General features: G+C 37.2%; 1 protein-coding gene across 1 annotated transcript in view; it reads right to left on the bottom strand.

The window, feature by feature from the left end:
* CPQ (carboxypeptidase Q) overlaps nt 1-14695 on the bottom strand; it is a 140667-nt gene that overhangs the window by 75568 nt on the left and 50404 nt on the right. The window lies entirely within an intron of this gene.

Here is a 14695-nt window from a genome sequence, read left to right as displayed (position 1 = left end):
TTATGTTCAATTAATGCAGAATAATGCTGAAAAGAACACTGCATGGGTTACCAATCACGCCCTAAGAAAAAGCAAGGGAACCTGCTGGATTTAGTCATTGCACTTAATCCTCTGCACAGCTTCTTGAATAAATAGCTGTATAAGCCATATTCAAAACAGAGTTCCCAGATGTAATTTCAGATATTACATATAGTTTTAAAAAAATCTCTACTAAGAAACTCAGATGGATTATCATTTCAAGGAAAAATTAGTTGCTATAATTTATTGTTTTATAAGTATGTACTCTGGTCCATTCCCAGCTCTGACAACATTCACTAAATATCTTCCTGGTTGGATTGCCAAGAACAATGTAACTCCATACTCAAGTATGTCAGATATATATTATTTGTGCACCATCACGCCCAGAAACAAAGCATCTTACACAGCATAAATTTCTCCCAAAGTTTTCCAAGTCTTCTTGGAATAAGTAGGTTTTAGTGAACAAAAATATTCATATTGCAGTGCAGAACATGTATTCCAGCCAAAGATTTTTCTCTAAGTATGCAGTCAGACTGTACAACACAAAACTTTCAGCAAAAAAAAGGAGGATTCAGCATATGCTCCTTTTTTTTAAATGCAAATAAATTTAGAAGACATTTCCATTGGCATCTAAGATCCCCGTAATCATTGTACCAACACATTCCCATGAATGTAAAAATAGAAATCTCTGAGTAGTCTTTTCCCTTCTCCTGGGACTAAGTAAAGAAATAACCTCATTCACTCATATGACTGATTGGCTGGGACAAGGAGGATGCCAGTAGAAAAGAAAGTTAAAATTCTAATAAATGGATATGAAGTCTGATTTTTTTCCTGGGGAGAATGCACTTCATCAGCTATATTCATCTCTTCTGGCAGTTATCTCCTATGTGTCCACTGGCAGACAATCTAACTGTACAGATTTGAAACAATAAATTTAAAAACTGACAGTGGAGTATTGTAGAACATTAAAGTTAAGGTACTAACATCAGATCTTGACTCTGTTCAGCAGAAAACTACTGCAGTCAGCAGTACAATGAGATGGGAGCTTAGCCCACAGGCTGCTGCTATTTGGTATTTGCTGAATCTTTGAAAAGCTGCTTAATTTCCAGCAAAAGAAAGAGAGAAAGAAAAAAAATATACAGATCAGCATGAGTCATGGATCTGGCCTACTGTATCTTTCAGCAAAATAAGCTTAAGCCAGTGTTTACTAGCATCATGAATATCTGGGCATCTGCAAAGACTGTGAAATCCAAGAGAATCCCCAGGCAAAGGAATTCCTTCAACCAAGAGCAGAACTTGCATTCTTGGACTGGGGATGTGGGTTTCTCTTATTTGACAGGTCCTGTGTGTGAACCCTTGCAGGGATGGCTATTCTGGGCTGTTTACCACCATGGACATACACTTCTTTACATGAGGAGCTGCAAATGCCAGACTACTCCCCAGTGTAGTCATATACTGTTTGCCCTATAATCTATTTCAAACAGACAAAACCACATATTGGAATGTCTTCTAAAAGTTTTGTTTATTTTCTTTCTGGAGAAACACTGTTTACAGATGCACATGGTGCTGTATCTCTGTGGCAGAGAAAGTGAGGTCAAAGAAGGTTGACTTTCTCTGAAACAAAAGGTCAGTGAAAATCTTATTTCCTGAGCAATTTATTTCTACAGCTTGGACCAACTTTTAGAAGTAACATCTCCTACAACAGCTTCATCAGAAGGTGGCCCATCATACAAGAAAATAATACCTACTGACTGTAAAGTTTTCATTCTGTGTCTTTAGATAGCATAGGCCCATAAAATTCAAGGTCAGTAAAAAAGGATCAATATCTTAAATACAATTAAATAAAATTTAACAGCATAGGGTACATATCTTCAGTAGAATACAGAAATACCAGGTTTGTGGGTGTCTCAGCATGTCTTTTTGTCCCACTAGAGCTCCCTTCTGTCAAGTTCACCTTGGTCTTCTGGTCTTCATTTGTGAACTGATCTCATCTAAGCACCAGACCAGTACAATTTTGGTCCTATTACTGTTGAAATACATGGTGAGGAAGAAAGGATATGTACACTTGTCTTATTGATACATTATTGGTACCTGAGTCTATGGTGTCTTAATGGTTCACCCCACAGTCCTCTGAGGTTACTGAAAAGCAGAAAAAGAGAACTGAACAACAGGAGTTTCATCGCCACTCACGGGCACTGCATGAGGAAGGACTAGAAGCATTTTAACAGAAAACTCGGGAAGCCATGAATGTTGTCTCTTTTTTAACCATTAGCTTTGAAACACAGGCATCTTATCAGCTGACCTGGACATTGACAGTGCTAGTTCTAGAAGCCTAAATTGTGCCAGGCATGCTTGTAGGAGCCTTTGAGTAGTACCTCCATGGTTTTGCTTGTGAATGAGAGGTTCAGACAGAATAGCAGCTGGCACACACAGTTCATTTGGAGTTACTTTAATGCATAAATACCCCAAAGTAGAAACTTTTCTCTTAATACTTCTTTCCCCCATTTCTTTTCAATGCATAAATTAGAAATGAGATAACAGTACTGGGTAGGAGAAGCAACCCATTGTAGGTCACCTTGAACTTGGAGAGCAGTTACTTAAAATTTGCAGTCAAAATAAATGTGCCTCACTTATATGGCTAGCACTGCACAGATTACACCAAGTGGTCAACCGAAGATATCCTTTTAGAAACACACAGTGAAACCTCCCAGCCTACAACAGCCTTTCCCCAGGACCCTGCCTTGCAGAGTCAGCACTCCCCTGCCCAAACCAGCTGGGGGAGCTGGGGAAGACATGTTCACCACATGTGCAGGCACTCAGCACCAGAACAGCAGAGCAGGCACACAGCTAAAGCATCACAAAAATAAATAAGGATGACAACAAGAAACAGAATGGGTATTTCAGTACAGCTCTTCTTTCAAAAATGTGCTCCTGGCCCACAAAATGACCCCATTCATGGCTGAGCCAAAGAGCCACAAGGGTCACATTCTTCTGACCTGTATAGCACTTCCTTCCTCTTCCCAAAACTGCAGCCTGCCCACCAGCTGACTCATCTTGTCGACCACCAAAAAGGTTTCCATCATTTGGTACTCTGCAGGCCACAGTGTGAGAATCTGGCTGTAGCACACAGCTAAACAATTCTTCCTGCATTTAATTTCAACCAAATGGGAGAAGAAGGACAGACAATCCACACCACTTCAAAAAGGGACTGCAGTAAGCCAGATGGTGTAGATTACATCTTGGGGAAGGCTGCTGGTTTATGATGATAGGATGTGAGGGGAAGAGAGGTAGAAATTTGGCATGCCCATCAGTGCAATGCAGCACAATATCTGCTGTGTGGGTAGTGTTTCAGTGGTAAAGGTTGTAACTCCTGGTCTAATACTGAAGCAGAAGATCACATCATGATATCTTGAATTCACATGTGCTTTGGATTTGTAAATTTGTGATAGTTAAATTACGCATGGAGTGGTTTTATTAATCACAATTAAATATTCTGTGTCATTTATTATGCGTGTGAAAAAGTGTGTAGAATTATTTCATTCCTTTGCACACAGTTTGAGTTAATTTTGCTATCTATTTATGCTACCATTTTTCCTTTTTATTTTTCTCAGAAAGGATTAATACAAAGAGTGAAAAGATCCCTTTTCCAAGGCTCAAAGAAGATTGTGATAAACATTTTATATTTATCACTTTTTAAAATATTGATCCTATGTATGGATACACACATTCAGTCAATTCCAATTTCAGCTGCAGAACAAAATCATTAAAGATGCATGTTTGTAAAACCTCTGCCAGAAATAATTTTATTTTCTTCTAGAGGCAAAGGTTTAATTAAACCTGAGACACTAGAAAGGAAATGAAGGGAGCTCTGAAAAAATGGCAGTTCTTCATTGGACTGTCTACAGAACCTTGGATAAACTGAGATTTCTTAATTATTAATTCAGTAGGTCAGTTTTAGAGCAATTGCACATTATGCTAATTGTTTCAGATAAATAACTTTTGTGAATGATCATCTGACAGAGTTTATATCTGCAGTTGGTTCATCAAAAAAAAGGAAATAAAGATGTCTTTTATTCTACACCACAAGAGATGGATGGTTTGAGTTACACAACAGAAAAGACACGACATTATCTGAGTCACTACAGTCATACCCCAAGTCAGTCTTATCCCAAGTATACATAAGGCAACATGCTGTATTTATTGAACACAGGGCAGATAATCCTTTGATCTCTGGTTCTGCTTGTTTCAACAGACCAGTTTGAAATTGGTATTAGCAATTATGATTCACATTATAATCAAATATGTGGTTTCAGATAAGGGAAAAGAAAAAAAAATCGGTTCTCTGCTACAAAGATTTAACAATAGATTTTTAAAGTGCTCAAAGAAGTAAAATTAAGTTACTGAAAATATGCTAGTATCTTTTTGTACCACCCTGAGAGAAGAAATCCTTATCTATTCCTAAAAGATATATATTTAAATAAAAATGCAATTATAGACAAAGAAGATTTGTTCAAACCACTAAAACTATTTATAGCAATTAATACAGTTTCAATGCCACTAGATTTTAACAGCTAAAATTACTGCAAGCTAGCTGCTCGTTCTTCAACATTATAGTGGCTTTCAGAGATCATCTTAATTAAATGCCTTAAGTGATTCTCAGTTAAGCAGGGGAAGGTTTGGTAGTAATTTTTGTTTTACATTTAAACACACACAGCCTTTCCCAGTTAGGGAAAAGTTTCTTCTTAGAAACAAAAAGGAAAAGTTCTTTGTGCTTTCAACACAAACTTGGATTCCTTTACACTTTACCAACATTGAATTTAACAGCAAATTATTTAAATCGTCAGACATGCAAATTCTGTATTTTCCGAACTACGTATTATTGTCTGGATCTTAAATAACTAAGATTTGTGCTTTGTGATATTGCAGAATCCTACACTGAAAGGTCACTAAAAGATTTTTAAATGGGCTACATAGATAATTAGAAAACAAAGCCATCTCTTTCATGCAGAGGCTTTTGAAACAAGCAGCAGCAATTACAGACAGATGCCTGCTCAGGAGATTGTGCACTCATGGAAGATTGTCTAAATGCCTCCACTTGTCCCTACACAAACATGTTCTTCAAGTGTGACTCCTCAACTCCCCAAGTTGTGAATATGTCTCAGATATGGTTTCTTACAGGGCAGGGCAGCTCTTCCAAGGCAAAGCTGGATATAACCTTGTCATACAATTTGTACCATGCCTGCTAAGTCGTGAGTATTTTACAACTGCTTTCAGGGAATAGGGTCAAGGATCTTGTATGAGGCACCTTGACAGGGGCACATTGTACATTAAATTTTTGCTTCCTAAAGAAAAACAGATCCCATTTCATCCTGATGAGTATGAATGATTCCTATGAATTTGCCAGGACCATTCTGAATTGCTGCTTTCTTCTTCAGAGTATTTAGTACTTTTACGTTTCTGACCTTGGCAATACCTGTAATCACATTCCCTCACCACGGTCCAGTCGCCACCAGATTCAGAAGGTCACAATGAAGTGTGACTGTGAACTTAGCCCAAGTTGTCCTTAATTCACTGGAAACCCTGTTAGAGATTAAAGAAAATTGAAGTAATTTGAGTCCTAACCATTGCTGACTTGGAGCATTCTGGAAACATTCTCAAGCACTCTGAAAGGCTTGCTGGGTATTTTGAAAGAGCATCAAGGGCTGTTATGTTGATCCCTAGCAGGACATTGTGTGCATAACAAAGTCCACAGATGAAAGGATATAAAATTTATGTATTTTCATATAATCTAGAATATTATCCTTACCAATTTTGTTGAAATTTAACCAATCCATCAAAGACAGCTTATTTATATTTCTTTATACTTAGTTATCTTTTTCCTGAAAATATGCACTTAAATTTGTCTAGGCAATTTTAAATTAAACTGCCAAATTAATAAATGAAAAAGTAAATGTACCATACTTAGTGGATAAGGGTGCAATCCAATTATTACATTGAACGTATTTGAAGGCTGGAAAATCTAATGAATGAGAAAAAACCATCAGACTTGGGCTTACTATAAATAGGGTTATTAACTGCAGCCTATTTATATGCACAGCTGCAGTCTTCCAGAAGGACCCGCAGAACAACTTGCAGAACGTGTTAAGAGACGGTCAAATAAAGTATCATCTGAACATCAATTCCAGCTAAGTGAACAGATCCCTGGAGCATTTCAACATATAAGCTAAGGTCAGTGGACTTCAGGCAGAAGTGGAGAGCACAAATCCAAGACTTCAGGTTTACAATGCCAAGGAACAAAGTCATACAAGCAGAACAAACCATGAGCTGTATTATCTGCTTGTAAGATAAGACAGAGAGGAACATACTTGTCAGCAGTTAAAGATATGTTTTTTCCTTTCCTTCACAAAGAATAATGAGACCTCAGGTCCTCTTCCTGATTATTTGAAAGGTGAAAGAACAGGATGGGGGACATGACGTTTCAGTCCTGGGTAATTTTCACTTGGCAAGAAGCTGGATGACAGAGATTTCCCATTTGGAATGGTAGAATATGCTCTACCCTGCCGAGCAGCATGCCACAGAAGTCAGTGTCCTAAAACTATCTTATGTAAATCTATATACACACATCTTGCAGCAACAAATTCCATTACAGTGAAAGAACATTATTTCATGAAGTACCTTCTCACACAGGCAGCATACTAAACTTGGGACATGAAGAGGATGAGAAAAATCTTTGTCCAGCTGACATCACTGAAAGTAAAACTAAGAACTATGATCATAAGACCCGGTATACAATTAAAAAAAAAAAAAAAAGCTCAGAATTACAGAAGTAGTGAGACACTATTAATATCCTTCCCCACATGAAAATATAGAAAATACATGGTGAATTCTACTTCTATTTTCTTATAGGGACTCTAGGGAAAAAAACCCCACTCATTTGGTGCAATTTCTAATGCAATATTGTTTTCCGACTATTTCACCTTACATCATTATATTATTTCATTCACCTTCTACCTGAAAATGTCTGATTAAATCAAATGGAACACAGGGTTTGGGTTTTTTTCTGAATAATTTATACCAGGACATTGTAAACTGTGATGGCTCTAAGTTCAAACACTATAGAAGAAATCAGATTCAAGGACTAATGTAAATACCAGAAGAATACACAGTATGTTTTTGTTCAAATTTGTAAACTAGTCTATGGGATAAATGCTAGAATAAAAACAAATGTGAAAAGCAAATTCAGACTGTGAGGAATATGCTTTTCAGCACGTATAAAGAAGCAAATCTACAGAACCTGTAATACAAAATAAATATTCTGTTAAATGCCCTGTAATATGAATGCCCTTTTCTTCCTTTGCGACTTCAGTAAAGAAAAAATGAGATCTCAGTTCTAAACACATAATTTAGTTTACATTTCTGGCAAATACTATTGAAAAGAGTCAACCATGTAAACCAGGATTTTGTCCAAAATTCTATTTACCTGTTACAATGAATTAGAATTATATTTGTGCACATTGAAGTTCTAGACAACTTATATATTACATCATGACATATTGTTGGTATAAGTACTGACAATAATTGAGAAACTCTATGAACAAAACTCATTCTTTGATTTAATTAAGATTTATGCCTGCCAGATTCACAAGAGTTTTAACATTTTATTAACAAGAATTTTGAAGAGATTTTACTGGTATTATGTGTTTTACAGGGTATTTTGTTTGTCAAACCAAAGTAACTACTTTTGCATCATTCCAACTACATTTACAGTAGAACTAGACTGTCAAAGTTCAAGACCTTTAACGTCTCAGAAGCTTGGGGGCCTTCTAGATCAAAGTATAAACTACATAACAATGGTATTTTAAAAAGAAAAAGAACAAATTATATCAATATTTTTAAACATGTACTTTGTTAGCAAACCAAGGTCTTGAGAATAATTCTATTAAACACCACACCAACTGTGTCAGTTTATTGTTTACAGCATCTCTCCCCACTCCCAGTTCTCACAAAGCAGCAATCTGATGCATAAAATCCTACAAATCTACCCAGAATTCAGCAGCTGGTTCCATGTTTCACCAACTCTCTCTGCCCATCAAAACTATGGATTCTGCTACATACTCTTCTGCATCCTTGAGTCACCATCTCTCTCAGCTGCTGCAATCACACATTTCTTAGACTAACAACCCTACTGTTGGTATCTCAGTGTGATTTAGCAGGCCAACTTCTTCCCTCTTTTCACCTCAGGCCCAACCTGATAATTTTACATTTCACTTCTTTTAGCATTTCCCTTCACTCTACCAACAATGTTAGCTCTGTCCACTATGAAAAATCTCACAGACAGATTTTCCACCTTGGACCTTTATGTGGCAATCTCTGAATCTGTGTTGAACAGCCCTCTACATCCAACCCACATACTCTTAGACAAGAAGTTTTTCATTAGACTTGCGTGGACAATATGTATTTTTTTGGGATGGTATTCATGAAAAGACAAGGCCTTAGTAGTCCTTGTTCTATTGTAGAAGGTTAAGTATATAGTCTGCAGCTAACGAATATAAACATACAAGTACAGGTATTTGACAACCCCTGTAGAGAGCAGTTGTTTTGAGACTAATCTGTGACACTTGGCACTAGTCTTTCTGGCACCTACTTATTCATAATGAAAAGAAAAATATTGTTTCTTTCCTCCTTCCTCCTCAATATTGTGGTGTTTCTTACTTCATGCCTCAGACAAGTTTTACATCTGCCAAACCCTGGACTACCCTTTAGATATTCTTGCATATCAGAATGCAAGAAAGATGCAGTGAAATTTTAGAAGATAACTTTTTCAACTTGGAGGAAAAAAGCTTTCACAGCCATTTTGTAAATCCTATGTGTATTTGTAAATTATTGCTGAAATAAAATCTCAGAGTAATTCTTTAAACTGCTGTGCGGGAGTAGAGACAAAGGAGTGGATGGAAAGAAAAAATATTATAGCATATCTGTTTATACTCACACCATCAAAAGGACTAAAAAACTTCATGCTCTGAGGAATTTTCTGGCCAACAGAACAAGCAGTCCAAATGTTACTTTTTAGTTTTTACTCTCACAATTTAATTGATTGCAGTTTAGGATGTAAAACACAACCAAACACTCTGAAGAGTAGTGCACAGAGCAAAGGTCCAGTAAGCAGCTTTGGGCAGAAACCAATCTAGATTCAAATAAAGAAAGGGGCTGGGGTGGGCAGCCAGCTGTCATGTACCTGGTGATATCTGTGACCAAGCTCAGGTGGAAGGCAGAAAGCTCACTGTCTAAATTTACATCAGGAGAATAGAAATGGAACATGTATAGTAGGGTGACAGCATCACTCAGTTCTTCCCAAATCCACTTGACTCTAGTGAGGAAGGCCACCTAGACATCCTCATCCCTTGTCACTGTCACCCTGGTGCTGCAGAAACCTAGGACATTGCCAGTGGCACGTCAGTGAGTTGAGTCAGCATAATCTAAGAAGGTGCTGCTCACTGTGGTGGTCAGTAAAGCTAATATATTTTTCCCACATATTGCAATGGTTTATATGCAATAACTACAATTGTGCCTCAGCTGGCAAGAGGAGAACCCTTTCAAAGAGTTGCTGGTTTGCCTGCACCTAGCGGAGCACATCCCTTGGTTCTCCTCTGTTGTCACCAAGCTGGGACACAGAGCAGCTTCAGGTGTCTTCAAGATCAGCAGAGACTGTTTACCTGACCATCTCTCCCACTCTCACCTGCCCACTTACAGACATGGTCTGATCATTTGGAAAGTACCTGAACTTCATAAAGGTCACACTCCACTGGTGAACCTGAACAGATTCCTTCAATAAAAATTATATCAGGGAAATAATTTGTGAAAATACCTAAGTAGTTTTGAATCTTTCTTCCACATATAAAGAAGGAAGGAAGTGCTATACAGGTCAGAAGAATGTGACCCTTGTGGCTCTTTGCCTCAGCCATGAATGGGGTCACTAGTTACACCAACATTTCAGATGCCCACCTCTAAGTAGAACAAAGTTTTTCAACCATTGCCCCTAAACAACATCAACCCTATATGTACAAATGAAATTTAAGTTGTAGCTATTGCAGATTCAGATACCAAAGTTTCTAAAAAACATGATTCCATTAGGGTGCAATGGTCATTTAATCAGAAGGCAAATTACTTCCAAGTTCTCTGTAGCAGAATTAAATGCTTTCAAGTCAGTTCTTGGGTTTTAAATAGGCAATTAAAGTTTTAAAATATTTGCCAAGCTTTACACCACAAAATTCAGCATGGACTTTAGTCTTAAAACCTGATAGGCCTTCTGGTAGTTAAAATAAATAAATAAATTTAAAAAATTGTCATGTTACCAAAAAAAAAATCCTCCATATCAGTTTCATATTAATTTGACTTTTCATCATGACCTCTGTTTAAGAACAATTGACAGCAATATTGCCACTCCCACAAGGCACAGGATAAAAGATAGCCCCCCCAATTAATAGTACAAAGCCAGTTATTAATAAAACAAATACACCCAGAAGGTACTACTTATTTCAGCAAATATCAACAGAAATACTTCAAAGAAAATACATTTCCCAGCAATGCCAATGTTCTTTCTTCACCCTTTCTCTTGTTTCTTTTTTACCATTTCTTTTACTACTTCTCCTTGCCCCTCAGTTCACTGTCATGAAGTAATGGGCTGGCACCCTCAAAACTTTCAAAGCCCAATCTCCATAATAATCCTCTAATTCTTTCAAATTCACTTAAATTGTAGCAGCAACAGGCATCAGCTTACAGTCACAGGAGAGAGGCTCACAGAAGTGTACTTAGAAACCCTTCAACATTTTGGAATGAATAGCAAAACAATCCACATGGAGAAAATGTGATAATGGAGCCATAACGTGATGGCATCAGGCTCTTGAAACATTTCTCCTCAAAGCTCTATTGTATGCATGATTTACTTTGAGGATAGGGATATCTGGAAGCCACATCAAAGAGCTAATGGATAGACATTTTGTTAACATATGTAGAACTGATGCCAGACCATAGAACAACATTGCACTGAGTATTATACGTCTTCAGAAAATCTGGCTGTTTTGTGTTGGATATTTTTTTCTTGGGGTTGGGGTGGATTTTTGGTCAACAAATTCTTTCTTCCACTATGTGCATGAATGCCTAACAGGCTCAGAAGCCTGGACAATTTTTATGTTCTCTTGTTCCCTGGATCTTTGCCCAGTATCCCAAAATCTGAGAGAAGGCTGATCTCTGAAACTTGGAAGGGAAGAAAAATGAAAAAGTAAATAAGCAGCTATTTCCTTTGCAGAACAGGTTCTGTTACATCAATCACAGACTGGTAAAGAACCTCACAATCTATGCTATTACCATAGCATCTCTGTTTCTCAGGTCATCCCTAGGACTGCCACTTTCAAAGCACAGTTCAATCTTGGCTCTAAGGTACAGTACATTCCTCAATGGACTTTCATGCCTGTGGTGTTCAAAATAGAGACACTTTTTGAACGGTACATGCTGTAGATACAGCATTCCATAAAAACAGGAGGCAAAAAAGCCTTGTTGAGTGAATTCCTGGAACAGCTCTCCAGGATTCTGAAAAGGCCATTTATAAGCTCCTCTGTTTCTGCTCTGAAGTATTTATGCTGGATCACAGAATAATGAGCAACCATTAAATTTATGTATTTTGTAGGGCACTTAGGAAACAGTTTTTCCATCACTTAGTAACTGTAGGATAAGTAAAACAGCACAGAACATCCAGAAATACACAGTACAAAACGACACTTTTGTAATCAAAAGGAAAATCAAGATTGTAGAAGAGTTTTATCTTTATCCACTTTGATACCTTTTCAGTTAATCACATATTTTGTGGTTCCATGTTTGGCACATTAGGTACATTGAAGCCAGATTAACAACAAACAGCTGCTATTTATAGCATTTCCCCAGAGATGGGAACGGTTGCTGCTGCACTTTAAGACCAATCATGTTACATCTGTATTAAAATTAGAAGACAAACATGTTTTACTGCCAGCTCTGCCTGAATTTCAAATGAAAACCACATTAGTTAACTTGTGAACTTCTCAGTCAGTCAGTCTCCAGTGTCAGCTTACATAGTTTAAATAAAACAGCTCACCAACACACAATACAGCACAAAAGAATGGTAACAGCAAGGGCATGGGTACAATGGAGTGTTCAAGTACTCCTCCAAGATAAAAGTCAGAAATGGACTGCAAATGTCTCTAATCTGCAATGGCCTGGACCTCAGCAAGTCCTGCTACCATACCTTTGTCATTTCACAAAGTCTTTGGCTCAACTGTCAGTAGTCATGCAGGCTTAAATATGTTAAGTCCCACAAACCACAGGTTTTCTACTCTTTCTGCTGTCCTAAGCACCGTGAGAATGGGATCCCAAGCTCAGAAAGGCTGCCAGGACAACAAGTCATATCATGTTTGGTCCCACTGTTTCCCATCTGTTTATATGAAGAAAAGGTTGATCTTGAATTCATTATCTCATAGACACAGGCTCACCTACTTTGGGCAGGTAGAGGTTAATCAGGCCTGAGCAGGCACTAAAAAAGGACCTCAACTCTCATGAGGGTGGTGGATATCTCTGCTCTGAACACACATGATCACACCTGCTCTGACACAGGAAGAGTCTTGTCTGGGGAGAATGGTCCTTTCCTAACTTAGAAGGAATAATACAATTATAAACAGAACAGAGACATTGGGGAGACACTGAACTTTACTGATAGCATGACAAAATCCATTTCCTTTTTCTGTTCAAATGCTTTCTACACCATCTGAAAACTTGATACCACAAAATTGCAGCTGGCAGTAGGTTTCACCATACTTTTTTTTTAGCTGGAATGTTTGCTTACTGCCTACTGGCTGGCCAAACAGAAAGATAAAGCAGAAAGGGAACCTGAAGTACCAGTGGATCAATTTTTTCAAAAGTACTTGCACAATGGGTACAGAGATGCCTCAAAAAGACACAGGACATGTGCGCTCATGTAACGTCATTGCCTCTGAAGATGAATGCATCCCTGAGAGCTTGAAGCTTCACAAAGTAGGTATCACATTTCTTTTACTGCTTTGGGTTACTTGGAAATGCTAATGTGTTTAAGCTAAGCACAGGTGCCTAAAATAAGGTTTGCAACTTGAACAATTCTGAGTATCTATTTGGATGATATCAACATTGCTTGCAGCAGCAATGACTTTCAAAATGCTAAGTCTAAAATATAGCAAACCTTTGGGAAAATATAACAAAAATATGTCAACTACTTTTTTTCTGTTTTCCTTAACATGTTTCTAGTTTTACCTCCCAAGCCCCAATTGCTATGGGAAAGAATCCACATAAAACAATTGGAAAAATGATTGAAAAAGGAGGAACTGAGCTGGATATGCTGCAAAAGTGGTCAAATAAAGAAAAAACAAAGCAAAAAAAAAAAAAAAACCAACAAAAAAAACCCCAAAACCCTGAACAGGTAAGAATAAAATAAATTATTTTCTCCTTTAAATGATTTTAGTAATAATAATTAATATTACTTGTGACATAAGCTTGTCAGACAAATATTATTTCAGTTCATGGTGATTATTTTTAATAAATATGTTAAAATCTCATTGAAGGAGTTACTGAATTATTTATAAATCAAGCAGTCTAATAAATTCTGGTCAATATATAGATAAACACAAGTATACCTAAATGTTCAGTTACACCTTGAGCTGAATCACCTTTCACCAGACTTCTTCAGTGTCCTAGAGCAACCCTCATTTTCAACTAAAGTTTCACAGGTTTAAGTTATAATTTGCTGCTATACCTGTGACCAACTATGTTTCACAGGTTTCAACCAAATTTTAAACTATTTTGCTTTAGACGTTTATAAGAGCAATACCACCCACTGTTGATTTCTCACCCAGAGTTCAGAGTTTCAGGTTTGTTTTTGTTTCAATTCAAAACTTAAACTGAAATTTTGGCCTGTGGGAATGGCACCTTTCTCTTCCCCTGGATTTGTACTGCATTTTGAAATACTTTGGCATAGACGGCATTGTAAGAGTTTCGATCAACAATGTATTTTATTGTCTAAATAGCTAGAAGGTTCCCATTTTTACCAGAGTAACACAGTGGAATGAGTGTGGTGAAGCGCCCATTAGGGCTCCAAAAGGAACTGAGTACTAAAAAATCTAAACATTCACTTGTTTTATTTTTCTGTTTCTTGGTTACATTTTCAGTGTGTCCACTAACCACTTCCATTAACATCAGCAGGGGGCTTGTAAATAAGCCTTTACCCAGTGTTTAAAAAAATTAGCTGCTCAGTGGAAGTAGTGAAGAGATCCCAATCCACTTCATTAATTAAAGAAACAGAGCAGAACAGCAAAGAGAAAATCAAGTAGAGGCAAACACCTTAACATATCTTTGAAGTCTACATTTGAACACTTCAAAACCTGAATTGAAATGTCAAATTTTGAAATACACCAAACATAATCCAGGAAAGATAGCCTATATACTAGTTAGAAACATCGTTAAAAATGCGGATGACATACAATTAAATTAAATGCATCCTAATTAGGAAGTCAGAGCATTTAACTTGGTAAATATGTGTTTCATGATGCTAGACTCACAGGTGATGTTATGTAAGCTAATCAGCTATCAGGGTAGCTACTTTTTCCCCTACCCAGTCATGAAGCTG

Source organism: Lichenostomus cassidix, chromosome 2 (assembly GCF_008360975.1).
Source record: "Lichenostomus cassidix isolate B80296 chromosome 2, HeHo_3.0, whole genome shotgun sequence".
NCBI lineage: Eukaryota > Metazoa > Chordata > Aves > Passeriformes > Meliphagidae > Lichenostomus > Lichenostomus cassidix.
The sequence above is the reverse complement of the archived record's forward strand: the minus strand, read 5'-3'. Positions and strand labels throughout refer to the sequence as shown.